The 27,838-nt window shown below is 57.3% G+C and overlaps 1 protein-coding gene across 1 annotated transcript in view; it reads left to right on the top strand.

Moving 5' to 3' along the window:
- SHANK3 (SH3 and multiple ankyrin repeat domains 3) overlaps positions 1-27,838 on the top strand; it is a 769,810-nt gene that overhangs the window by 20,538 nt on the left and 721,434 nt on the right. The window contains exon 2 of the mRNA XM_073329053.2: positions 23,267-23,317. The gene's annotated coding sequence lies outside the window, so the exon portion shown is untranslated. The remainder of the gene's footprint in view (positions 1-23,266; positions 23,318-27,838) is intronic.

Here is a 27,838-nt window from a genome sequence, read left to right as displayed (position 1 = left end):
GAGCGTCCTGTCGCAGTGGGTCCTCTCCCCATGCCATGCGGCATCTTCCTGTCCAGGGGGCTGGACGGTTCCCCCACAGCAAGGACGCGCCACTACCGCTTTCCTGGGGTGGGGGGGCGTTCCTCTTTCAGCCCCCCATTTTCAGGAGGAGCTCGTTTGTGGGCTGCTCGCTCTCTCCACTTGTTCCCAGCCCAGGGCAGGGCAGTGGAAAATGGCTGTGAGGAGCAAGGGGTGTTTTCCCCAGTGGACTAGCCTGGCCCCTTGGGCTCTGGGCTGTGTGGCACCTTCCCAAAGCTCACTCCCAGCCCTGGAGCCTGCAGGTCTCTTGCTCGGGAAGAGGACGATATTCTTAGCTCATTTAAGGAGTGGTTTGACTTTCCTACTGGATCCATCTGCTTTTTATAGACCCCCTCGGGGAGTGCAAAGAATGGCAGGAAAAGCTGCAGATCTGGAAGCGCTCAGCCCAGAAAGCCATTGTTCAGGGTGTGACGGAAGCCAGTTCCAGCCAGACAGGGCTGGGGCAACCTCTTCTTGCTTGGGGGAGGCGAGTGCCTGGCACTTGTAGCACAGATTTCTGCCGGGCAGCCCACAGGACCCCTTGCCCTGGGTACAGAGGTGCGGTCGACCGAGACTACAGGTCCCAGCCTGCAATGCGAAGGCAGGGCAAGGTGGTGCACTGCATGCTGCGACTGTGGGCCAAACCTCTGGAACAGGAGGGCAGCTGGAGTGCGCCTGGTTTGACACCTGCTGGGTGCAGGTCAGGGGCTGCCCACAGGTTGCCCAGGAGGCCCCTGGGGCTGCGGCAGGGTCACTGCCTGATGGCACATACTGACCCTCCTAGGACTCGCTGGGGCAGGTCAGTCCTACGCTCCTCGCCCGTCTCTGGGGAGGAGCAAATCTGGGAACTGAGCAGAGAGGCTCAAGGGTGTGGGCTGAGCAGTCTGGGAGGAGGAGCTCTAGGAGCAGCCAAGCTGGGGCGAAGGTCTGAGCTGGACGTGCTGTGGTGGTGGTGAGGTTTGTGCTCATAAGGCCAGGTCCTAGGCCGGGGGAGTCTGGCCCCTGCCTGGAGGTGGGGACTGGCGCCTGCTCCTGGGGCGTGGCTGAGGGCATCAGCTTTTTCTTTATTCCTGGAGTGTCACCGAAAGTGTCCACTTCCTCCCTGTTTCCAGTGTCCTGGGCCTGTTGGGACGTGAGGACAGGTGGGTGGCATGGCGGCCCACTCTTCTTTGGCCTGCCTTGCTGCGGCGGAACTGGAGAAGGGGCTGAGGGACAGGCTAGTAGCTGGCCAGGATGGTGCCCCTGATGTTCTGAGTCCTGGGAAGGCTCCTGCATGTCTCGGGGAGCACGGGCAGGTTCCTGGCTCTCATGGGGCCACAGGCAGCCCAGCTGTGCCCCACCTGCCCCAGGCGGCCCAGCTGTTCCCCACCGGCCCCACCCGACCCGGGCGGCCCAGCTGTTCCCCACCGGCCCCTCCAGCCCCGGGCGGCCCAGCTGCTCCCCACCGGCCCCTCCAGCCCCAGGCGGCCCAGCTGTTCCCCACCGGCCCCTCCAGCCCCGGGCGGCCCAGCTGTTCCCCACCGGCCCCACCGGCCCTACCGGCCCCGGGCAGCCCAGCTGTTCCCCACCGGCCCCACCCGCCCCAGGCGGCCCAGCTGTTCCCCACCGGCCCCACCCGACCCGGACGGCCCAGCTGTTCCCCACCGGCCCCTCCAGCCCCGGGCGGCCCAGCTGCTCCCCACCGGCCCCTCCAGCCCCGGGCGGCCCAGCTGTTCCCCACCAGCCCCAACCTGCCCCGGGTGGCCCAGCTGTTCCCCACTGGCCCCTCCAGCCCCAGGCGGCCCAGCTGTTCCCCACCAGCCCCACCCGCCCCGGACGGCCCAGCTGTTCCCCACCGGCCCCTCCAGCCCCAGGTGGCCCAGCTGTTCCCCACCGGCCCCAACCTGCCCCGGGTGGCCCAGCTGTTCCCCACTGGCCCCTCCAGCCCCAGGCGGCCCAGCTGTTCCCCACCGGCCCCACCGGCCCTAGCGGCCCCGGGCAGCCCAGCTGTTCCCCACCAGCCCCACCCGCCCCGGGCGGCCCAGCTGTTCCCCACCGGCCCCACCCGCCCCGGACGGCCCAGTGCTCCCCACTGGCCCCTCCAGCCCCGGGTAGCCCAGCTGTTCCCCACCGGCCCCACCCGCCCCGGACGGCCCAGCTTTTCCCCACCGGCCCCTCCAGCCCCGGGCGGTCCAGCTGTTCCCCACCGGCCCCTCCAGCCCCAGGCGGCCCAGCTGTTCCCCACCGGCCCCACCCGCCCCGGACGGCCCAGCTGTTCCCCACCGGCCCCTCTAGCCCCGGGCGGCCCAGCTGTTCCCCACCGGCCCCAACCTGCCCCGGGTGGCTCAGCTGTTCCCCACTGGCCCCTCCAGCCCCAGGCGGCCCAGCTGTTCCCCACCGGCCCCTCTAGCCCCGGGCGGCCCAGCTGTTCCCCACCGGCCCCAACCTGCCCCGGGTGGCTCAGCTGTTCCCCACTGGCCCCTCCAGCCCCAGGCGGCCCAGCTGTTCCCCACTGGCCCCTCCAGCCCCAGGCGGCCCAGCTGTTCCCCACCAGCCCCACCCGCCCCGGACGGCCCAGCTGTTCCCCACCGGCCCTACCGGCCCCGGGCGGCCCAGCTGTTCCCCACCGGCCCCAACCTGCAGCGGGTGGCTCAGCTGTTCCCCACTGGCCCCTCCAGCCCCAGGCGGCCCAGCTGTTCCCCACTGGCCCCTCCAGCCCCAGGCGGCCCAGCTGTTCCCCACCGGCCCCTCCAGCCCCGGGCGGCCCAGCTGTTCCCCACCGGCCCCAACCTGCCCCGGGTGGCTCAGCTGTTCCCCACTGGCCCCTCCAGCCCCAGGCGGCCCAGCTGTTCCCCACTGGCCCCTCCAGCCCCAGGTGGCCCAGCTGTTCCCCACCGGCCCCACCCGCCCCGGGAGGCCCAGTGCTCCCCACTAGCCCCTCCAGCCCTGTGCGGCCCAGCTGTTCGCCACCGGCCCTACCGGCCCCAGGCGGTCCAGCTGTTCCCCACTGGCCCCAACCTGCCCCGGGTGGCTCAGCTGTTCCCCACCGGCCCCACCGGCCCCGGGCAGCCCAGCTGTTCCCCACTGGCCCCTCCAGCCCCGGGCAGCCCAGCTGTTCCCCACTGTCCCCACCAGCACCAGGCGGCCCAGCTGCTCCCCAGCGGCCCCACTGGCCCCGGGCGGCCCAGCTGTTTCCCACCGGCCCCTCCAGCCCCGGGCGGCCCAGCTGTTCCCCACCGGCCCCTCCAGCCCCGGGCAGCCCAGCTGTCCCCCACCGGCCCCTCCTGCCCCGGGCGGCCCAGCTATTCCCCACCGGCCCCACTGGCCCCGGGCGGCCCAGCTGTTCCCCACCGGCCCCGGATGGCCCAGCTGTTCCCCTCCAGCCCCGGGCGGCCCAGCTGTTCCCCACCAGCCCCTCCGGCCCCGGGCGGCTCAGCTGTTCCCCACCAGCCCCACCCGACCCAGGCGGCCCAGTGCTCCCCACTGGCCCCTCCAGCCCCAGGTGGCCCAGCTGTTCTCCACCGGCCCCACCCGCCCCGGGAGGCCCAGTGCTCCCCACTAGCCCCTCCAGCCCCGGGCAGCCCAGCTGTCCCCCACCGGCCCCTCCTGCCCCGGGCGGTCCAGCTATTCCCCACCGGCCCCACTGGCCCCGGGCGGCCCAGCTGTTCCCCACCGACCCCGGGAGGTCCAGCTGTTCCCCACTGGCCTCATCGGCCCCGGGCGCACAGCTGTTCCCCACCGGCCCCTCCAGCCCCGGGCGGCCCAGCTGTTCCCCACCGGCCCCAACCTGCCCCGGGTGGCTCAGCTGTTCCCCATCGGCCCCTCCAGCCCCGGGCGGCCCAGCTGTTCCCCACCGGCCCCACCCGCCCCGGGAGGCCCAGTGCTCCCCACTAGCCCCTCCAGCCCCGGGCAGCCCAGCTGTCCCCCACCGGCCCCTCCAGCCCCGGGCGGCCCAGCTGTTCTCCACCGGCCCCACCCGCCCCGGGAGGCCCAGTGCTCCCCACTAGCCCCTCCAGCCCCGGGCAGCCCAGCTGTCCCCCACCGGCCCCTCCTGCCCCGGGCGGTCCAGCTATTCCCCACCGGCCCCACTGGCCCCGGGCGGCCCAGCTGTTCCCCACCGGCCCCGGGAGGTCCAGCTGTTCCCCACTGGCCTCATCGGCCCCGGGCGCACAGCTGTTCCCCACCGGCCCCTCCAGCCCCGGGCGGCCCAGCTGTTCCCCACCGGCCCCAACCTGCCCCGGGTGGCTCAGCTGTTCCCCATCGGCCCCTCCAGCCCCGGGCGGCCCAGCTGTTCCCCACCGGCCCCTCCAGCCCCAGGCGGCCCAGCTGTTCCCCACCGGCCCCTCCAGCCCCGGGCGGCCCAGCTGTTCCCCACCGGCCCCAACCTGCCCCGGGTGGCTCAGCTGTTCCCCACCGGCCCCTCCAGCCCCAGGCGGCCCAGCTGTTCCCCACCGGCCCCTCCAACCCCGGGCGGCCCAAGTGTACAGCTCCCTTTGGGTCTTACCAGCTCATATTCTGGCCTGAGTGTTCTCGGGTGAGAGTTCTCCGCAGGGGAGCCATGTGGGCTGCAGTTGGCCCAGGCCATCTAGGGTCCATGCCCTGCGATAATGCCACTTCCAGGTTTTATTGGCTGTGTTGGCAGAGAAGGGGGGTCTATGCTACCCTCGCAGAGGCAGTGTCCTTACAGGGATGCCGTGGGTTACTGAATCAGAGCTCACACTGGGGATGGACGTCGGCTTTCCACAAGGTGGGTGAGGAGTGGCTGGACTAGCTTCCACGAGGAGTCCCCCTCACTTGGAGTCTTTGAAGCACACCTGGGAGTATCCTAAGAACTGCTCTCACTCAGCCAGGAGCTGCGGGCTCAGTTTGGGCAGCACTGGGTGGGACAGTCTGGTCTGTGGGAGGATGCAGGGGTCTGACTGGATCCTAAGGAGAGTGGGACCCAGTGCACATCTCATGCCCTATGCACGGCTCTCTCTGGCTCCCTTGCGCCAGGAGGTGTAAGTGGTCTGGTAAGCATGGCCCCTTTTCGGCAGTGCTGGTGGTTGCTGAGCACTGGGATCTGTGGTTCGCAGTTGGGGGACAAGCCTCTTTGCCCTGCATTCTCCCTCTTCTCATGATGCTGTTCTGATGAGGTGTTGGTGGCTGCCAGCAAGCCTGTCTGTGATATATGGGCAATCACAGAAGCTGATGGGCATGCTTGTCACCTTGCATTCAGGTTAAATGGAAGAAGCAATTAGCTCCTTTATGGAGTAGAAAAGCAGAAACAATAGAAGCCACCACCCAAGGCACTGGCCACAGGGTTAGTCCTGAGCAAGAGAGGTTTCCCTGGGGACTGATCCTGAACGCAGGGCTAGGGCACTGACTGGCTGCAGTGTGTGTATCTGTGCTGGTGTCAGGGAGGAAGCCAGAGAAGCAGTCAGGAGCATGGCCCTGAAAGGGATCAGGGACGGAGTTCCTTGGGGCACAGGACAGACTGGTGAGGTAGGCTTGGAAATCGTGAACCTGCCTGCTGTTTGTAAATAAACAGGCTTGCATCAAAGAAATACCTGCCTCACATAATCAGTTTCTCCTCCTAACGGAAACAACCTGGCAAGGCCCAGGATTTTGGCTAACATCTCAGGCCGAGGGGCAACAATACTAAGCCAGCATGATGAAGCCATGGGTCCCAGGGCCTGCACTTTTAGGAGGTGAAAACAGAGGCAACTGATTGTGGCTGCACGAGGATGCCTGTCATGTTGGGCACTTGTGTTATTGTGTCTATCCCAGGGGTTCTCAAACTTCTTTGCACCGTGACCCCCTTCAGATAGCCAAGTTAATACCTGACCCGGGGATGGGGGGGCGGGGGGCAGAACCCAAGCCCCTCCATCCTGCGTGGGGGAAGAGGGGGCTGGAGCCTGAGCCCTGCTGCCCTGGGTGGGAGTGGAGCTCAGGCTTCAGCTTCAGACATGGGTCCCAGCAAGTCTAATGCTTTGGAGTCCCGACCCACAGTTTGGAACCGCTGGTGTCTGAAGCCAATGCAATGGCGCGTCTCCTAGGGTAGGTCTACACAGCAGCAGCAAGTCTCAGAGCCCAGCAGGTGTCCCTGCCCCTGCCCCTGCTGGAGCCGGGCTCTGACACCTGCCGAGTGGGGTGGGGCATAGGCCAGGCTCCAGCCCCAGTGAGTTAAGTCCACACGGCTAGTTGTAGCCTCATAGTGCGAGCCGCAGAAGCCCGAACCAGTTGTCCTTGGCTCTGAGCCTCGCTGCTGTGGGTTTTTGTGCTAGGTGACTCCCCACTCTGTGGCAGGGACCGGCTCTCCGTGTGCTCTCTGCTGGATCAGGGTCCTTGATCTCTTTGTCCTCTGCTCAGATTGTGTTTCTGGGGCTCAGCGAATGGCACAAGCTGCTGCAGTTGCTGTGAGCCTGCAGTGCCAGAGTCGTATCCCGGGGGAGAAAGGGGGTGGAAGGAAGGCAGGAATCAGGGTGCTGAAATGCCTGACCCTGTCAGGTGCCATCCAGTGAGGATATGTGCAGCAGCTGGCACCTCTAGCAATCCCTGAGCAGACTCTGTCAGCAGCCAGCTCAGGCCAGCTGCCACCAAACTTAGAAAAACTCCAGGTAAAGTCTGTGCGAGAACAAGTGGCTCTTCTCCGCTGCACCAGCATGAGCTGGCCTGCAGGCCAGGGCTGCAGGTCTCGGCTGACACACCCGTCCCTGCAGATTTAAAGGTGTAATACATTGAAAACAAAAGCATAAGTTACAATCTAAATACATCATAGCTTATCTGCATAATTTATTCTCCTCTGAAGAGTTTAATCTGTCAGCTCCAATAATAAACTCATCAATCCCCTTCAGTGGTTGGCAGGGCTGCATTTCATGGTTCTGAGGAGACGCTAATTTTATGAGCACTGAATTTGTCTCTGAAATCGCCTCCTCTGCAGATGAATGCCTTTGGCAACACTGAATGCATATTCGGCCGATGCCACGTTCCGCGGGGCCAGACATCTTCATTTGTAATTTGGAACCAAAACCTGGTACCTAACTGGGCCCAGCTTGTCAGAGGAGTCCAGAGCCTGGGGCGGAGGTAGGGGAAAACACGTTACTTGTGCTGCACCTCGGCCCTGGGAAATCACAGAACCATAGGGTATCCGGGCTGGACGGGACCTCAGGAGGCCACCTAGTCCAACCCCCTGCCCAGAGCAGGACAGATCCCCAGCTAAATCATCCCAGCCAGGGCTTTGTCAAGCCGGGCCCTAAACACCTCTGAGGACGGAGATTCCACCACCTCCCTAGGTAACCCCTTCCAGTGCTTCACCACCCCCTCTCAAATGGGGGCTCACAAAAAGGTGGAGAAAGAGGTGGTTAGGGACTATTTAGAAAAGCTGGACGTGCACAAGTCCATGGGGCCGGACGAGTTGCATCCGAGAGTGCTAAAGGAATTGGCGGCTGTGATTGCAGAGCCATTGGCCATTATCTTTGAAAACTCATGGCGAACGGGGAAAGTCCCGGATGACTGGAAAAAGGCTAATGTAGTGCCAATCTTTAAAAAAGGGAAGAAGGAGGATCCTGGGAACTACAGGCCAGTCAGCCTCACCTCAGTCCCCGGAAAAATCATGGAGCAGGTCCTCAAAGAATCAATCCTGAAGCACTTACATGACAGGAAAGTGATCAGGAACAGTCAGCATGGATTCACCAAGGGAAGGTCATGCCTGACTAATCTAATCGCCTTCTATGATGAGATTACTGGTTCTGTGGATGAAGGGAAAGCAGTGGATTTATTGTTTCTTGACTTTAGCAAAGCTTTTGACACGGTCTCCCACAGTATTCTTGTCAGCAAGTTAAAGAAGTATGGGCTGGATGAATGCACTATAAGGTGGGTAGAAAGCTGGCTAGATTGTCGGGCTCAACGGGTAGTGATCAATGGCTCCATGTCTAGTTGGCAGCCGGTGTCAAGTGGAGTGCCCCAGGGGTCGGTCCTGGGGCCGGTTTTGTTCAATATCTTCATCAATGATCTGGAGGATGGTGTGGATTGCACTCTCAGCAAATTTGTGGATGATACTAAACTGGTAGGAGAGGTAGATACGCTGGAGGGCAGGGATAGGATACAGAGGGACCTAGACAAATTGGAGGATTGGGCCAAAAGAAATCTGATGAGGTTCAATAAGGATAAGTGCAGGGTCCTGCACTTAGGACGGAAGAACCCAATGCACAGCTACAGACTAGGGACCGAATGGCTCGGCAGCAGTTCTGCGGAAAAGGACCTAGGGGTGACAGTGGACAAGAAGCTGGATATGAGTCAGCAGTGTGCCCTTGTTGCCAAGAAGGCCAATGGCATTTTGGGATGTATAAGTAGGGGCATAGCGAGCAGATCGAGGGATGTGATCGTCCCCCTCTATTCGACATTGGTGAGGCCTCATCTGGAGTACTGTGTCCAGTTTTGGGCCCCACACTACTAGAAGGATGTGGATAAATTGGAGAGAGTCCAGCGAAGGGCAACAAAAATGATTAGGGGTCTGGAACACATGACTTATGAGGAGAAGCTGAGGGAACTGGGATTGTTTAGTCTGCAGAAGAGAAGAATGAGGGGGGATTTGATAGCTGCTTTCAACTACCTGAGAGGTGGTTCCAGAGAGGATGGTTCTAGACTATTCTCAGTGGTAGAAGAGGACAGGACAAGGAGTAATGGTCTCAAGTTGCAGTGGGGGAGGTTTAGGTTGGATATTAGGAAAAACTTTTTCACTAGGAGGGTGGTGAAACACTGGAATGCGTTACCTAGGGAGGTGGTAGAATCTCCTTCCTTAGAAGTTTTTGAGGTCAGGCTTGACAAATCCCTGGCTGGGATAATTATTTGGGGATTGGTCCTGCTTTGAGCAGGGGGTTGGACTAGATGACCTCCTGAGGACCCTTCCAAACCTGATATTCTATGATTCTATGATTCACAACATCCCCTGGCAATGAGTTCCACAGATTGACTGCGTTGTGTGAACAAATACTTCCTTGCGTTTGTTTTCAACCTTCTTCCTATTAATTTCATCGGGTGACCCCTGGTTCTTGTGTTATGTGAAGGGATAAATAACACTTTCCTATTCACTCTCTCCACACCAGTCATGATTTTGCCAGAAACAGACAGGAGTGGAGGAGCTTTGTTGCTGCCCTAAATGCCAGAGGGCTAATGGGAACATGATGATGATGATTCTTGATTTTATAGACCTCTATCATATCCCCTTCTTAGATGAACAGTCCCAGGCCTTTGTAATCTTTCCTTATATGAAAGCTGTTCCATACCCTTAAACATTTTTCTTGTCCTTCTCTGTACTTTTTCCAATTCTAATATATCTTTTTTGAGATGGGGTGAGCAGAGCTGCACATAGGATTCCAAGTGTGGGCATACCATGGATGTATATAGTGGCATTATTATATTTTCTGTCATATTCTCTATCCCTTACGTAACATGCTGTTAGCTTTTTTCACTGCTGCTGCATTTTGAGCAGATGTTTTCAGAGAACTATCCACGATGACTCCAAGATCCCTTTCTTGAGAGGTAACAGTTAATTTAGACCCCATCATTTTGTACATGCAGCTGGGATTATGTTTGCCAATGTGCACTACTTTGCATTTATCAACAGTGAATTTCATCTGCCATTTTCTTTCCCAGTCACCCCAGTTTTGTAAGATCCCTTTGTAACTCTTCGCAGTCTGCTTTGGACTTAACTATCTTGAGTAATTGTGTATCGTCTGCAAATTTTGCCATCTCACTGTTTACCCCTTTTTCTAGTTCATTTATGAATATGATTTACAAGGAGAGGCTGAGGGAACTGGGGTTATTTAGTCTGCAGAAGAGAAGAGTGAGGGGGGATTTGATAGCAGCCTTCAACTACCAGAAGGAAGGTTCCAAAGAGGATGGAGCTCGGCTGTTCTCAGTGATGGCAGATGACAGAACAAGGAGCAATGGTCTCAAGTTGCAGTGGGGGAGGTCTAGGTTGGATATTAGGAAACACTATTTCACTAGGAGGGTGGTGAAGCACTGGAATCGGTTACCTAGGAAGGTGGTGGAATCTCCATCCTTTGAGGTTTTTAAGGCCCGGCTTGACAAAGCCCTGGCTGGGATGATTTAGTTGGTGTTGGTCCTGCTTTGAGCAGGGGTTGGACTAGATGACCTCCTGAGGTCTCTTCCAACCCTAATATTCTGTGATTCTATTAATTCTATGATTCTTTGTTGAACAGCACAGGTCCCAGTACAGATCTCTGGGAAACCCCACTATTTACCTCTCTCCCACTGTAAAAACTGACCATTTATTTCCTATCCTTTGTTTCTTCTTCGAATGCTGTCCCTGTGGGTGTTCCACTCAGGTGTCAGTGCATCCCGGCACGCTGATCAGAGATTTTCAGTAGCAGTGCCTGGTCGGGATGCGCGGGCTCAGTAACCAGCTCATGGTGTCGCTGGCGACTCAACTAGTGCCCGCATGTCCCGTCTCTCTCAGTTCCTTCTCAGCCGTCCTTAGCTGCACACAGAGCTCCAACGCCCGTGTCACAACATCCTCAGGAAAGAGTTAGAAATAGTTATTAGTTAAGTTTAGTCCTCAACAGTTAGTTACTTTATAGTTGACCAAGGTTTTTCCATTTTAACCAGTTAGATTCCCTAAAAAAACAAACAAACAAAAAACCCGCTTGCATCCCGCAGTTTTTGACAGGGACGTTTTCAGATATGCCTGGCTCCCCAGGTTTTGAAAGGTGCACTTCTTGCAAAGACGCAGTACCAATCTCTGATTGGATTGACACTCCCTTTGTGTCTGATGCTTAGGCGAGTCGCACATACCACAGAAGTGCGCTCACTGCAACACTAGGGCAAGGAGAGATAGGGACCTTCAACTCAAACTCATTTTAATTGAGAAATCCCTAACGCCTGCCTCGGACCCTGGACAGACCACAACAAGGGACACTCTGGGCACAGCCTTTGCTGACAGACTAAGTGCCATCTCCTCTGTAAAATCGAGGAAAAGGGCCACATCGTCACCGAGCTGAGAACTGTTAAAAAAGAAACAGTCTTCGGCGAGATCTCTAACTGCGGTTCTGACCTCATCCAGAGCAAGCACGGTTGATGCACTGGGCACCTAAGGCAGGACGAAGGAGTCGAGTGGCAGGCACAAAATGGCCTACTCCTCCACTGCACTGATTACCCCTGCAAAGGGCTCAGTACCACAACCTCTGCCACACATGATGGCTCCCCCTCCAGCACCGAGTTCATTGGCGCCGACCACGGAACCGCCAGAACCGACGACCGCGGCACCGAGGAAGGCTACGCACAGAAGGTCTGCACTGACCTCGCTCCTACATGAGGAGGTGGCATGGCAGGATATGGCACCATCTGTGTCAGCACTGATCCCCCTAATACAGGTATCTGACAGGCAAGCGTCATCGACACCCGGATCTCCCTACTCGAGACCGGCTGCTGACTGGTACCGATGGCACTGGGCCAACCTGATTCTCCCTTTCTCAAGTGATGAGAATGATGACACAGAGGAGGCAGTCTTCTCTTTGGGACACTCCTCCCCCACAGGCACTGAACCTCATTATAGACCCAGGGAAGAGAGCACCAGGGACCTACCACCACGGCTCGCTAACCACTGGATGTGCCCTCCCATGCCATTTCCCATCCAATGGCCACCATGGGATCCATGGGCAGCCGACAGGTCTCAATTCCACAGACCTCCCTCTTCCCACAGGAAGCCCGTACGCTCTGCACCAAGTCAGTACCCGAACCCTGTGCGGTAAGAGAGGAAGGGGAGGAAGAGTGGGATGACACTACGGAACAGGAGGCGTCCCCAGAGCACAACTCCTCTTCTTCCCTTGATGAAGCCGTTATGCTCCCACCTCCTGCGACTACAGGTGACTTTAAACAATTTCAGGAGCTATTGCAGCAGGTGGCTCAGAGTCAGAACATTCCTCTTGAAGAGGAACAGGAGACACAACACCAACTCCTTAAGACCCTACACACTTCCTCTACGTTGAAGATTGCATTGCCCATCAATGACGCCTTGCTGGAACCCGCTGACATGGTGTGGCAAACTCCTGCCACCGTTCCCCCAACCAAGAAACATACAGACAGGAAATACCTCATACCAAATAAGGGAATGTACACAGGACCCTTGCTAGAACGCAGGATTTGGGATCCATGTGTGGTACCGCATTAACGCGGGGACCACATTAAAATGAATTGCAATTAAAGTAATTAAATTTGAGATCCATGGCCACGACCGCATTATATGCAAATTTTCACTATATAGAGATGCGTTCTATCGAGGGTCCGGTGTATTTCCTGTTCTCACACCCACAACCAAACTCATTCGTAGTGGAGGCAGTTAACCGACAGGGCAAACAATCTCCATTCAAATCCACACCCCTGGACAAGGATTGGAAGAGATTAGACTTCATAGGACGCAACATTTACACTTCAGCGACCCTACAATTCCGCACAGCTAACTATACAGCATTGCTCTCAAACTGTGACCATGACAACTACACCAAATTGACAGAATTTGTACAGGATGTCCCTGAGGAAAAAAGAGAACAATTTCGGGCCATTGTCAATGAGGGACAACTTATTGCTAGAACAGCGCTCCAGGCATCCCTCGACGTGGCAGACACAGCAGCACACATGATGGCAACATGCGCAGAGCATCATGGCTTCATTCATCGGGCATCGCCAGAGAACTACAACACAAGGTTGACAATCTTCCCTTTGACAGAGACAAGCTCTTCTCCGCTAAGACGGATGTGGTCCTCCACTCCATGAAGGACTCTAGAGCGACACTAAGAACCCTTGGGATATACATCCCCGCCCCCCCCCCACAACAGAAGATATCAACCATACAATCAGAACAGAGACAACACATTGCAGGGCCAACAGAGGCCATACGATGGACAAAGACAAAGAAACAGACCACAGAGTTGTCGCCATAACCAATCTCAGACTGCCACATCCCAACCGCCACCAAACAAACTGCAGTTTTAAAACGTTGGTCAAGGGCCTGACTGACCTCCCTCAACCACCAACACCACTAGAATGAGCAACCCAAATTTTTGGTCATCGACTCCAACCATTCTACCCTATGTGGGACACTATCACCACAGACCACTGGGTTTTGGAGATCATCCAAACGGGTTATAACATCCCCTTTACCTCCATCCCATCTACCCACCCCTTCCCTGTCCCTCTTCAAAGACTCTTCTCACAAGCATCTATTGAGAGAAGAAGTAGATCACCCCTCTACAATTAGGGGCCATGGAAAAAGTTCCAACACAACACAGAGGGAAAGGGTTTTACTCCCGTTATTTCCTGACTCAAAAGAAAAACGGAGGTTGGAGACCCATACTCGATCTCAGAAAACTGAACAAATTTGTCCACACCCACAGATTCAAAATGGTCACACTGAACTCGATCATCCCAGCGCTGTAACAGGGGGACTGGTTCTCAGCCCTCGACCTACAAGATGCATATTTCCACATTTCCATCCATTCCTCTCACAAATGATTCCTATGATTCACAGTGGGACAAGATCACTTCCAATATAGAGTACTGTCATTCGGACTGTCGACAGCTCCACGAGACTCTACCAAAACCCTTGTGGTGGTAGGTGCTTATCTGCACAGACAGGGAATATTGAAATTCCCATACTTAGACGATTGCCTACTAAACGGCCCTACCAGGACAGAAACATTACACATCACTCGACAAACCATCCCTCTGTTTCACTCCCTAGGGCTACAGATCAACAAAAATAAATCTACCCTAACTCCAGCACAACAACTGGACTTCAGCGGAGCGCACCTGGACTCACTAGAGGCCAAAGGTTCACTACCGATGCCCCGATTCACAGCGCTGACCTCCCTCATATCAGTGATCTCAGACAGCCCGTGTGTGTCTGCACGTACCTGCCTACGACTCCTGGGACACATGGCGACCACCAGTTTTGTTGTGAAACATGCCAGACTACACTTGCGCTGTTTTCAAGGGTGGCTGAACTCAGTGTATGTTCCACGAACTCACAGCCTACACAAACGACTCACGCCGACCACAGAAGTCCTACAGTCACTACGAGGGTGGACAAACCCAACAAACGTGTACTCAGGCATCCCATTCCAGCAAGATCCACCATCCATACAAATCACAGCAGATGCCTCACTTATTGGACGGGGAGCTCACCTACACCAACGTACAACCCAAGGCAAGTGGTCCCCCACAGAAACACACTTACACATCAACCTGCTCGAATTACGCGCGGTCCATCACGCGTGCCTACATTTCCTCCTATCTATTATAGGAGGCAAAACTATAAGGATCCTGACAGACAACACCGTGTGTATGTTCTATATAAATTGTTAGGTTGGGACACGTTTCCACTCCTTATGCACAGAGGTCCTAAAACTATGGAACTGGTGCATAAAACACAACACCTCTGTTACAGCAGCATACCTCCCAGGCTGACTGAACTGATGGCGGACACTTTAAGCACAGGTTTCCCAAGAGCACAAATGGGAACTGAAAGACGAAATAACACAACACATTTTTCACATGTGGGGATCCCCACACATAGACCTGTCCGTGACATCAGTAAACAAGAAATGCCCAAAGTTTTGCTCACAAGTAGGACTCAGAGCACAATCCATGGGGCATGCTTTTCTCACCAAATGGAACGCTCCTCTCCTATACGCATTCCCACTGTTACCTCTGATCTCCAGAGTGATACATAAAATATGAAACGACAAGCCAAAATAATACTCATAGTACCAGCATGGCCCAGACAGACTTGGTTCCCTTACCAGACGACACGCATAGCGATCTGCACACCGTTCACTCTCCCTTGCCTACGGAATGTTCTCTCCCAGGACGATGGTCAAGTCCTCCACCTGGATCCGGAGAGACTTCACCTGAAGGTATGGCTACTTCATGGCTCTGCCCTGGGAAACGGGCCTGCTCGGAACAGGTAAAACAAGTGGTAATAAACAGTAGAAAGCACAGCAGACGTACTACCTACCTCCAAAAATGGAAAAGATTTTCTGTGGTGCCAAAACAAGCAAATATCTGCAAGCCGGGCACCACTTCCTCTAATCATGGGTTATTTATTATCCCTAAAGAACTCAGGGCTCGCTATGAGTTTACTTGGAGTTCACCTTGCGGCCATCACAGCCTTCCAACAGGTAGAGGGGACGTTGGTATTCGCCCACCCGATTACCAAGAGATTCCTAACGGGCATACAGAATATGTACCCAGATATCTGAGAACCCACGTCTGAATGGGACTTAAATCTGGTTCTTAAAAGTCTAACCAGAGCCCCTTTTGAACCCCTAGCCACATGCTCATTACTTCACTTACCTATGAAAGTGGCATTCCTGGTCGCCATTACATTGGCACGAAGAGTCAGTGAGATAGGGGCTCTCATGGCTCACCACCCATACACAATATTCTTTAAGGACACTTAGAACCAGGGCCGTCCCTAGCAGGTGCGGGGCCCGGGACAAATCAGCCTGTATGGGCCCTCCTGGGGGCAGGGGCGCACTGGGTCTCCCCCGGGGGTGCTGGTGGGGGTGGGCAGGGGGCGCGCTGGTGGGAGCAATGGGGCTCCAGCTGCTCCATGGGGCATGGGCCGAGGAGGCTTACCTGGAGCAAGGCGCACCCACTGGTGCTCGGGAGTGCCTCCTGCCCAGCCTAGGCTGGGACCCCCACCCTCCCCGGCCTCCGCATTCGAATAATGGCAGGGTCGGGGTGAGCGCATGGGGCATGGGAACTGTGTGCTCATCACCCTCCCGCCAGCGCTGCCCCGGTCCCGGCAGGAGCCGTGGGGGAGCCCAGCTATCTACGCGGCAGCCAGAAACCCCTGATCTGGGCCTGCCGAGGCCCGCTCCCCTCCAGCTATGCCAAGGGGTGTGAGCCGCCGGGAGGAGACAGAGCCAGATGCACCACGCTGCCTCCTGCTCGCTGGCAGCCTCTGCCTGCTCTGCTCAAGGCGGACCGCTGCTGTCCTCACCCCATCTGACACCATGAGGCTGAAGCAGGAGGCGAGGCTGTGACGGGGCAGCTGAGGTCACTCAGTCAGGGTGAACTGCAAACAGACCGGGGCAGACAAACCCCAAACGCTGGCGGCTATTCCACTACTGAGCTTTACCCAGCCAGCCCAAACCAGCTTCTATAGCCCCTCCCTGGTTACTCAGACGTCCAAATAATGCCGTTCCCTTAAAGTGCCCAGCCTCCAGCCTCCATCCAGACACACCTGTCAAGCATAGGATGATCAATTCTGAAAATCTTATTTCATCATAGAAAAGAAAAGGTTCTCCTGACCCCAAAGGACCAAGCCCCAGACCCAGGTCAAATGATAACTCAGATTTTACCCCAAATACACGCTTGCAATCAATTCTTATTAACGAAACTAACATTTATTAAAAAAGGAGAGAGAGAGAGAGCATGTTGGTTAAAAGATCAATATACAGACAGACTTGAGTTCAATTCTTGAGGTTCAGCTACAGAGCAGAGATGAGTTTGTAGTGGCCAAAAGTCCTTTTAGAAATAGTCCATAGGTTATAGATCAATGTCCATGTTCAGGGTGACTCCAGTCAGTGACTGGGGATCTTAATCCTTATGGCTTAGGGTTTCCCCTTCTTGAAACCCAAAGCAGATCTGAGATGAAGAAGGTTCGTGTCCCAGGGTTTTTATACATTTCCTGCAGTCTTTTGGCCTGAGAAAACAATAGCTTAACTTTTCTTCTTCCAGACATCCTGGCAATTAGCACAGGATAATTTATCCATTAAACAGTTCAGATACAGGTTATCACAACCTTCCCAGTGACATATAGAGACAATAATACTATTTCACTCAAGTATCTTCCTAAATGTTAATATTCCTTTTTTGATCTTTGAATCAAAGCCATAGCCATCGACAAGACTTGTTTGCTTACATCACAAGACCTGAACAAACATCTACTCTTCTATCTCTAACAATGCAGGCTGCATTTCAAAGCTTTGTTCATTTACATCTCTTCCTAACCAGTCTCTAAAGTTCGGCCATGGGTCAGGTCAGTCTGTGAGTTAATTAACTCTTTCTGGCCCTGTCACCTCTCAATGAGATATTATATTACACTCATAACATCACAGAGGCCCCCCCAAAGTGCGGGGCCTGGAGCGTTCGCCCCTATTCGTGCTCTGCTTAGAACACATCCTAAATTTATACCCAAAATATCGTCTTTGTTCCACCTCAACCAACCATTTCACTTACCTACATTCCACCCAAAACCACACACTAATGTTCAAGAGGCAGTCCTGCCCATAAATGCTATTCACTACACAACTCTGAAGCCCCTCTGGGCATCAGAACCCACTGGACAAGAGCTTTAGCTACCTCCATAGCATTTCTGCACAATGTGCCCATTCTAGACATCTGCAGGGCGGCCACCTGGGCCTCTGAACATACATTCACAAACCACTATGCAATTACTCTCGGTTCAAGCTCAGACACAAGACTAGGCCTCACGGTACTAGCCTCAGCTACTAACTCCACTCCAAAGTCCCTTCCATCCTCATGAGGACATCGCTCTGCATTCACCTGAAGTGAGAACCCACAGGGGCAGCACTCAAAAAAGACGAGGTTGGGCAGTAACATGTTCTTCGAGATGTGTGTCCCAGTGGGTGCTCCATTACCCACCCTCCTTCCCCCTTCTTTGGAGTTCGCAATAAAGACTCTACAGTAGAGAAGGAACCGGGGGGCTCGAGACATGCGGGCCCTAGTTGCACCACAAGACAGCTACTGGGCACATGTGTCCCGACCAGGCACTGCTACCGAAAATCTCCGATCAGTGGCACCGGGACGCTCTGACACCTGGAGTGGAGCACCCACAGGGACACACATCCGAAGAACTGCAGTTATGGCACGAGGTGAGTAAGCTTCTCTTCCTGACTTTTAATCAGTTCCTGATCCAGGAGAGGACCTTCCCTCTTATCCCATGACAGCTTATACTGCTTAAGAGCCTTTGGTGAGAGACCTTGCTTGTCAAAGGCTTTCTGAAAATCTAAGTACACTATATCCACTGGCTCCCCCTTGTCCACATGCTTGTTGACCCCTCAAAGAATTCTAGTAGATGGGTGAGGCATGATTTCCCTTTACAAAAACCATGTTGACTCTTCCCCAGCAAATTATGTTAATCTCTGTGTGTCTGACAATTTTATTCTTTACTCTTGTTTCAACCAGTTTCCTTAGTACTGAAGCCAGGCTGACTGGCCTGTGATTGCCGGGATCACCTCTGGAGCTTGTTTTAAAAGTCAGTGTCACATTAGCTCTCCTCCCGTCATCTGGTGCAGAGGCTGGTTTGAGTGATGGCTCACAGACCACAGTTAGTAGTTCTGCAATTTCACATCTGAGTTCCTTCAGAACACTGGGGTGAATCCCATCTGGTCCTGGTGACTTACTACTGTTTAGTGTATCAATTTGTTCCAAAACCTCCTCTAATGACACCTCAATCTGGGACAGTTCCTCAGATTTGTCACCTAAAACTAGGTGTGCGGGGGAGACACGTACAGTACGCAGTCCCCAGAGGAGGCTGCCCCGTTGGTTTATATAATGGCATTATTATGCACCTCATCCTATTCCTTATGCATCCTGACATCTGCTTTGCTTTTTCGACCACAGCTGCACATTGCACAGAGGTCTCCACTGAGTTTCCGCAGTAACGGCTAGTCAGGACCTTTCCTGAACGGCGACAGATACTTTAGAACCCTGTGTGCTGGATAAATCAGGGTGGACTAGGTGATCTCGCTGGGCTTTGCCATTGATAATTGCTGTGGTTCTAGGCTGAGGTTCGTTAACTGTCCCAGGAGAGCAACAATGACTGCTGAGGCCCATGGGGCTGGGGCTCCCTGGGGCTGGGATTCCCTGGGGGAGCAGCGTGTGGTGAGGGGAGGGACATCTGCACGTACCCAAAGCCCAACTCTCACAGCCTAGTGGTTCAGGGTCAGGGTGTCAGGTGAGGGGGGTGGGGGGAGGCTGCTGTGCAGAGGGGAAAGGGCCTGCAGAGCTTTGGAGGCAGGACCAGACTCAGGTCTTCTGGTTTTTAACCCCTCTCTCGCTCTCCTAGGAGTCCTGTTGCCCCCTTGCTATGGGTCTGGTTGTCCCAGGGCCTGTGGGAGGCAACGCCTCAGAGGGTGAGCTGGGCAGCCAGCAGGGCCCCGCCCTGCTCCCTGCCCATCCTGGCGCTGAGCTGCGGAGGCAGGACGCCAGCTCCCGAGGGCCGCACCCGGGCACCAGTGCTGCAGGAAATCCCTTGCCGCGGCCAGCCAGGGGATTCCCTGCTCCGCAGCCAGTATGAGCCAAGAGGCATTTCCCGGCTGTGCAGGCAGGCGGAAGCTGTGAGTGAGGCGTGGGGCAGGGCCCAGCCTGGGCTGGTGCCAAGTGGGGAGAAGGGAGAGGAAGCTTGCTCTTAACCCTTTTACTGCCCCTCCAGCTGGCCCCACGCTGGGGGCTGCAGCAGCTTCCCCTGGTAGCCAGGGGCTGCAGGGCTCAGTTCCTGGCTGTCGCTGGGCTGCAGGGCCCTCTGAGCCAAGGAGCTGAAACCCTCCTTCTCTGGCCCACAGGGCAGATGTCTCATGCTCCCATGCTCTCCCAGCCACCGCAGCGCCCCCGTGCATCGCGGGAAAGGTCTGCTTGGGCCTCGTTCTAAAGTCCGACCCGGGCCCGAAAACACCTGGCCCGAGCAGGACCCAACCTGCACCCAAGCCTCCCCCCAGTCCTGAGTCAGCACCGCCACTGCCTTGCCCTCGGAGCAGGGCCTGGGAGGGTTCCCCCTTTGCCATGCCATGGGCAGGGGGCTGTGAGCAGACACTTCCCAAGCCAAGCCAAGCGGGTCTGGTTCTTTTCTGACCTGACCTGAACCTGACACGTGGAGTTGGGTCCTCTCAGGTTCGGGTCGGATTGCAGAGCCCTAAATCACAGCCCCTGGCCTTGCATGGCAGGGGGTCACCACAGGCTGCCCCTGCCCACATACAGGAGAGCTGCTGCCTCATTCACTGGTGCAGCCAAGCCAGCTGCTGGGGCCCAAGCACACACCACATTGTTTTTGTTAGGTCCTACATAAATAGTGGTGGGTGTTTTCCTTAGCTCTTGAAACGTGTCGATTCTGGTACTCCCAAGAGCTCTTCCTTGGGATAGCAGTGAGGGGGGGGGTCACAGCTGGGCCATACGTGGAATGGGGGGATCACAGCTCGGCCGTACACAGGATGGGGGTCACAGCTGGGTTGTACGTGGGAGGAGGGGTCACAGCTGGGCCGTACACGGGATGGGGGTCACAGCCAGGCCGTACGTGGATGGGGGTCACAGCCGGGCCGTACTGGGAGGAGGAGTATGACACAGTAGGGAGTGGTGTTGCCCTGGGAATGTGGCAGGGGAGTTTCACTAGGGAGGGGAGACCTGAGAGCCTGTCACCTGAGCCAGGAGGGGGAGGGGGAGGTAACACCTCTGCCTGGGAATGTGAACAGAGGCTGCAGGAGGGAGCCTGCTGGGTGGGTTTAGTTTCAGTTTGGGGCTGGGTGGAGGAACGCAGGGAACTCCAGGGCTGGGGTCTAAGCTCCCTGCTCCCCCAGAAGGACGTGACTGAGGGGTCCTGGGTGTACCCACAAGCTCTGTTGGGGGCTGTGTTCCTGTTGTCCAATAAACCTTCCGTTTTACTGGCTGGCTGAGAGCCTCAGTGAATCCCAGGAAGAGGGGTGCAGGGCCTGGGCTCCCCCACACTCCGTGACAAGGGGTCACAGCCGGGCCGTACATGGGAGGAGGGGTCACAGGTGGGCCGTACGCAGGATGGGGAGTCACAGCCGGGCCGTACACGGGGTGGGGGTCACTTTTGGGCCGTAGGCGGGGGGGGGGGGTCACAGCTGGGCTGTACACATCATGGCAAGACCCAGGCTGGGGTGTGTCATGCTGCACAGAAAAAGAGGGCACTAAATATTTCAGAGAAATCTCAGTTCCTGTGATTTCTCTGCCAATGGATTCTACAGTGAAACTTATAAACTGTTAAAGGCCTCCTGGAGACTTGAGCATCCATACTGAGCCCCCCACGGAGCCTCCAAGAGTCAGGCTCCACCCCCACCCCCACGCTGACCCCTGGCTGTGAGCTCTGCAGCCGGGACCCCCCACCCCCACGCTGACCCCTGGCTGTGCGCTCTGCAGCCGGGACCCCCCCCCCGCCACGTTGACCCCTGGCTGTGCGCTCTGCAGCCGGGACACCCCACCCGCACGCTGACCCCTGGCTGTGCGCTCTGCAGCCGGGACCCCCCCACCCCCACGCTGACCCCTGGCTGTGAGCTCTGCAGCCGGGACACCCCACCCCCATGTTGACCCCTGGCTGTGAGCTCTGCAGCCGGGACACCCCCACCCCCACGCTGACCCTTGGCTGTGAGCTCTGCAGCCGGGACCCCCACGCTGACCCTTGGCTGTGAGCTCTGCAGCCGGGACCCCCCACCCCCACGCTGACCCCTGGCTGTGAGCTCTGCAGTCGGGACCCCCCACCCCCACGCTGACCCCTGGCTGTGCGCTCTGCAGCCGGGACCCCCCCACCCCCACGTTTACCCCTGGCTGTGCGCTCTGCAGCCGGGACCCCCCCACCCCCACGCTGACCCCTGGCTGTGAGCTCTGCAGCCGGGACCCCCCCACCCCCATGTTGACCCCTGGTTGTGCGCTCTGCAGCCGGGACCCCCCCACCCCCACGCTGACCCCTGGCTGTGAGCTCTGCAGCCGGGACCCCCCCACCCCCACACTGACCCCTGGCTGTACGCTCTGCAGCCGGGACCCCCCCACCCCTACATTGACCCCTGGCTGTGCGCTCTGCAGCCGGGACCCCCCCACCCCCACGCTGACCCCTGGCTGTGCGCTCTGCAGCCGGGACCCCCCCACCCCCACGCTGACCCCTGGCTGTGCACTCTGGAGCATCTCACAGTGGTGCAGCATCTCACAGACAACGCTTGGCAAAATCCCACGTTAAGACATTTGTAATTGTCTACCATGCAGCCACCATTTCAGCCCCGCGCCCAGGCAGGGTCTGTCAGGAGCAGCCGGGCGAGGGTCAGAGGGAGGGTTTCTAGGCAGGAGAGGGCAGAGGATGCGGTTCCCTCTCCTCCCGGCTGGCCGTGGTCCCGGGTCCCCAGGGTGCGTGCAGCCAGCAGGCGGGAGCGGGGGTTTCTCTCAGTGTCGCTGGTCTTCTCGCTCGGTTCAGGTGGGCTAGCTGCCTCGCTGGGCACACAGCAGTGCCAGCCTGTGTGCTCCACGAGCTGGGAGGTGTTTGGGGAGACCCAGACCTGTCAGTTGGAGCCAGGTCCCTCTGCTGGAGCCCTCCAACCTGTGTGCCCCGTGCAATGCCGCAGGCCAGGCATGTTCTCCATGCTCTCGGGCCGTCTGCCTCAGACACGCCCTTCATTGCATCTGTCTCTGCCCCACGGGTCCCCATGGTGGCTGAACGTCCGGCCCTGCCGGGTGCTGACCTGGGGCCGGTGATGAGCTGATCCCTCTGCACCTGCCTCCTGCCGTGGATAGCCCAGGACTTCCCGGGGGGTCGGTGCAGGTCCCAGACGGGGCCGGGCTGGGGGCTCTGCCCCTTCCCGGGTGGTCGGTGCAGGTCCCAGACGGGGCCGGGCTGGGGGCTCTGCCCCTTCCCGGGGGGTCGGTGCAGGTCCCAGACGGGGCCGGGCTGGGGGCTCTGCCCCTTCCCGGGGGGTCGGTGCAGGTCCCAGACGGGGCCGGGCTGGGGGCTCTGCCCCTTCCCGGGGGGTTGGTGCAGGTCCCAGACGGGGCCGGGCTGGGGGCTCTGCCCCTTCCCGGGGGGTCTTGCAGGTCCCAGACGGGGCCGGGCTGGGGGCTCTGCCCCTTCCCGGGGGGTCGTGCAGGTCCCAGATGGGGCAGTGCTCGTTGCCTTGGGAAGCATGGGGCGGGGGGGGGTTGCTGCCACCTCCCCACACTAGGGACACCCCAGCTCTGCTCTCTCCAACCCGGGCTCAGTGTGCAGGTGAGGTCCCTGGGCAGACAGGGGGAGAGGCTGGGGCTGTGCGCTCAGCTCCCGAGTGCCAATTCATCCGACCCACACTGCTGCCCGGACGGATGCCCGACAGAGCCCCTGCCCACCCTGAGTCCCTGTCTGTCCGCACTGCCCTCTGGCTCTGGGATGGGTGCACGGGGCACTGCATGCTATTGACCTCCTGCCCTCTCTGCGTGTTCTCGCCCCTAGGTAGATGAAGAGGGATTTCCATGAACCTCAAGCCTGTGACATTCTCATCAGGTAGGTCCCGCCTGTAACCCTCTGGGGAGCAGCCCTTCGGGATGGCATCGACCTCCTGGGTGGGAGTGAGGCGCAGCCTGGCAGGAGCCTATGGCAGGGCTCAGGCAGGCAGCTGGAGGGGGATGCAGAGATGTGGGTGGGTGGGACTGTGCGAAGCCCAGAGGGGAGGCTGGGGGACGTGAACTTGCTGCAGTGGGGGAGTGGGGGACTGATGAGGACTGGAACAGAAGGTGGGGACGGACATGCCCAGAGCAGTGCTGGGAGGGGGATCCTAGCAGCAGTGCTGTGCAGGGCCTGAAGAGGAAAGAGGTGGGCAGGCTGAGAGGGGGCCAGTAATGGAGGTGGGGGAAAGGGCTGGGCCTGGCCCAGGCTCTGAGAAGCCAGGAGGGAGGGTATGTGGTGGCGTTTGGGCAGTTCGAAAGGAGATCTTTGATGGGATCTCTGTATGGTGCATGTACACAATGGGAAATGACTGCCTAGGAAGGAGTCCTGCGGGAAGGGATCTGCGTGTCAGAGTGGATCACAAGGTAATATGAGTCAGCAGTGTGACACTGTTGCAAAAAAGCAAACATCCTTCTGGGCTGTGTTAGCAGGAGTGTCGTAAGCCAGACACGAGAAGTAATTCTCCCGCTCTGCTCCGTGCTGATTAGGCCCCAAATGGAGTATTGCCAAGGTTCTCAAACTGTGGTCAGTGGTCCGCAAGCTCCATGCAGGTGGTCCCTGGATAGTTCCCTCCAAGGTGCGCGCCTCGGCAACCGCACACGAGGGAACGAAGGGCCACCCACCTAATTAGTGGAGTCGTGCAGGCGGGGCTCCACTGATTAGGTGCCTGGACCCTGGAGAAAATGCACATGTGAGGTGAGGGGGTGGCCTTGGGGGGAATAGGGGCAGGCAGGAGGGGGCAGTGGGGAGAGAAGAGGGGGTAGGGGGAATTTGGGACGTGCAGGGCTGTGGCAGCCAGAGAAAGAGGCGCCTTTCCCCAGCTCCAGGGCTGCAGCTGCAAGGGAGACACTCCCTCGCTCCTTCCCAGCCCCAGCTTGGGGGCTACTGCGGTGGGGGAGAGAGGGAGAGACCCCCCCTTCCCAGCCCCAGCTCGGGGGCTGCTGTGGAGGGGGGGAGAGGGCACATCCATCACATTAGAAAGGGGAGACTATGGATATTAAAATAGGAGTTGTGGGCTTTTATTTGTAGAACAAAAAAATGTTCATTATTATTAAATTTATTTTTTATCCAAAGTGCTTTACAATCGTTAGCTAACGGTACAAACAACATTTGGAAAGATCATTAAGGGGTCCGCCCAGACCCTCAGCAATTTTCAAGTAGTCCGTAAAAAATATTTTTTGAGAACCACTGGAGTGTTGTGTCCAGTTCTGGGGGCCACATTTCAGGAAAGATGGGGACCAACTGGAGAAAGTCCAGAGAAGAGCAACAAATATGATGAAAGGGCTAGAAAACATGACCTGTGAGGGAGGACTGAAAAAACTGGGTGTGTTTAGTCTGGAGAAGAGAAGACGGAGAGGGGACATGAGAAGAGTTTTCAAGTACATAAAAGGTTGTTACAAGGAAGAGGGAGAAAATTTTTTCTCCTTAACCCAAGAGGATCAGACAAGAAGCAACGGGCTTCAATTGCAGCAAGGGCGGTTTAGGTTGGACATGAGGAAAAACGTCCCGACTGTCAGGGTGGTCACGCCCTGGGATAAATTGACCAGGGAGGTTGTGGAATCTCCCTCATTGGAGATGTTTAAGAGCAGGTTGGAAAACACCTGTCAGGGATGGTCCAGATAATACTTAGTCCTGCCTCAGTGCAGGGGTCTGGGCTAGGTGGCCTCTGGAGGGCCCTTCCAGTCCGACAGTTCTATGCTCTGCCAGGTGCCCGGATATGCCCCACCCCAGGGTATAGGTGTGTACCAGCCCCACCCCGAGTGCAGGTGTGTACCAGCCCCACCCCGAGTGCAGGTGTGTACAGCCCCACCCTGAGTGCAGGTGTGCACCAGCCCCACCCCGAGTGCAGGTGTGTACAGCCCCACCCCGAGTGCAGGTGTGCACCAGCCCCACCCCGAGTGCAGGTGTGTACAGCCCCACCCCGAGTGCAGGTGTGCACCAGCCCCACCCCGAGTGCAGGTGTGCACCAGCCCCACCCCGAGTGCAGGTGTGTACAGCCCCACCCCGAGTGCAGGTGTGCACCAGCCCCACCCCGAGCAGCACCGGGCAACCAGCAGGGAAGGTGGAGACAGAGGGAGCCAGCAGCCACCTGGGCTGTGCTGGCAGGAGGGGGAACGTGGGGCAGACCTGTGGAGGTGGTCGGGGATGAAAGGGGGTATGGGGAGCTGAGAACGGCACTGGGGGGTGGTATGTGTGTGCGTGCTGGCTGCTACAGCACAGGAGCCTGCGGGGAGCCCCAGTGAGTTGTCGGATTTGATTTGTGAGACGAGTGTGTATGTCTGTTTGTGTCTCTCTGTGTGTGTGTGTGTCTATGTCTCTGCATGTGTGTGTGTCTGTCTGTGTGTGTCCGTCTGTGTGTCTATGTCTCTGTGTGTGTGTCTGTGTCTCTGAGTGTATGTCTGTGTCTGTCTCTGTGAGTGTGTCTCCGTGTGTGTGTATCTGAGTCTGTGTGTGTGTGTCTGTGTCTATCTGTGTGTTTGTGTGTGTGTCTATGTCTCTGCTATGTGTCTCTCTGTGTGTCTCCGTGTGTGTGTCCATGTGTGTCTGTGTGTCTATGTCTCTGCATGTGTGTGTCTGTGTGTGTGTGTCTGTGTGTGTGTGTCTATGTCTCTGCATGTGTGTGTCTGTGTGTGTGTCTATGTCTCTGTGTGTGTGTTTGTCTGTGTCTGTGTGTCTATGTCTTTGCGTGTGTGTGTGTGTGTGTCTGTGTGTGTGTCTGTCTCTGTGTGTGTGCGTCTGTGTGTGTCTGTGTGTCTATGTCTTTGCGTGTGTGTGTGTGTCTGTGTGTCTATGTCTCTATGTCTGTGTGTGTGTCTGCGTGTGTGTGTGTCCATCTGTGTGTCTATGTCTCTGTGTGTGTGTCTGTGTCCGTGTGTCTATGTCTCTGTGTCTGTGTGCGATGCATGGGCACTAGGGTATGGAGAGTTCGGGCAGATATAGGAGTTGCCAGGCCCAGCCCCGCCAGTTACCCTGGCCCCAGCGGGATTTGCCATTGCCTGTGTGTTCTGGGAGACGGGGGCTGAGCAGCAGCCAGTCTCCCCGACATGGTTTGTTCCCTTTGTGTCCGTGGACATTGCACTGGGTCTGGTGTCACTCTCTGCTCCATTCCTTACGTATTGTGTTGCTCTCTTTGCTTTTGGGACAGCACCGTCTGCAGGCTCTGTGCGACGCCAGCTTTTCAACAAGCCCTTGAAGGAGCCCCCCAGGGGTCCCACTCTGCCTTAAGAGCAGGCCACAGGCCTTAACACCCCCAAGGCTGAGCATCTGGGCTCCAGCCCTGCTGGTTCACCCCAAAAGCTCTGCCCGGCAATTCCCGCTGAGACCGGCTCTGGCTCAGAGAGGCTGCACTGTTCAGGGATCCATGCACCATTACAGTCATGCCAGGCAGCCTTTCCAAACAGAGCAGGGTTTAGGGGTCCCCTGGAACATGGCATGGGGAGCCCGTAGACCAGCGTAGGGCAGCAAAGACACAGTCCAGACTGGCCAATGCCAAGGCTCCCGTTTGCTGTAGGAAGCACCTCGGTTTCCATTCTCTGTGTCTGGCCCATCGAGAGAGCTGTCTTTCCTGGGTGTGCAACTCCACACCTCGGAGAGACGTGGCTGCTCCAACCTAACCCCTAGGGGAGGGAGGAATTGTTCCTCGCCCTAGCTACGGCCTCTCAGGGAGGGGGAGTCCCTACGCCAGGGAGAACCCCTCCCATCGACAGGGTAGCGCTGTGAGTGTAGACATACCCACAGCTGCCTGCCCCATTGTCCTCCTCCTGCCCACCAGCTGCGCTCACATGTGCTGCCTGCCAGAATTGCCTGGGGATGGGGTCAGTAGCTCAGTCCTTGGGGTTCCCACTGTCTTTCCACAGCCTCCATTGCTCTGCGTCAGTTCCGGCCAGTCCTGAAAAACCCGTTCATACCACCCCAGACAAACATCTCCTGTCTCTTGCTTTCCTCCAGGGGCAGCATTTTAACCCTTTGACATCTAAGTCACTGCCATATGTCTTGCTGCCTGGAGCGGTTCATAGCCGGGAGTGCCAGCCTCAGGGCAGGCTGTCAGAAGCTGGGCAGACGCCCCAAGCCGGTCGCGTGTTCTGCGATTAGAGTTCACCAGCCCAGTAACAAGTGTGAGTTCCTGAAGCACGAGAGCAGTCTTACCGGGGAGTCACAGGTAGGCACTGGGGCCCTCCAGTCTGTCTGCCATCCACGCCTCACTTCAAAGACAACACTGGTCGCCGATCCCATGGCAAACTAATTAAAACTAATTAAAACTAATTAACTAGGAAAAAGAAACAAGAGAGTTATTCACATGTTAAAGCAGGCAACATGTACACACAGATGAGTTACAGTCTCTAACGTGAGAGAGTTGTA

This window comes from Lepidochelys kempii, chromosome 1 (assembly GCF_965140285.1).
Source record: "Lepidochelys kempii isolate rLepKem1 chromosome 1, rLepKem1.hap1, whole genome shotgun sequence".
Lineage (NCBI taxonomy): Eukaryota > Metazoa > Chordata > Testudines > Cheloniidae > Lepidochelys > Lepidochelys kempii.
Note: the sequence above shows the minus strand (reverse complement) of the source record. Positions and strands in the feature narration are given on the sequence as shown.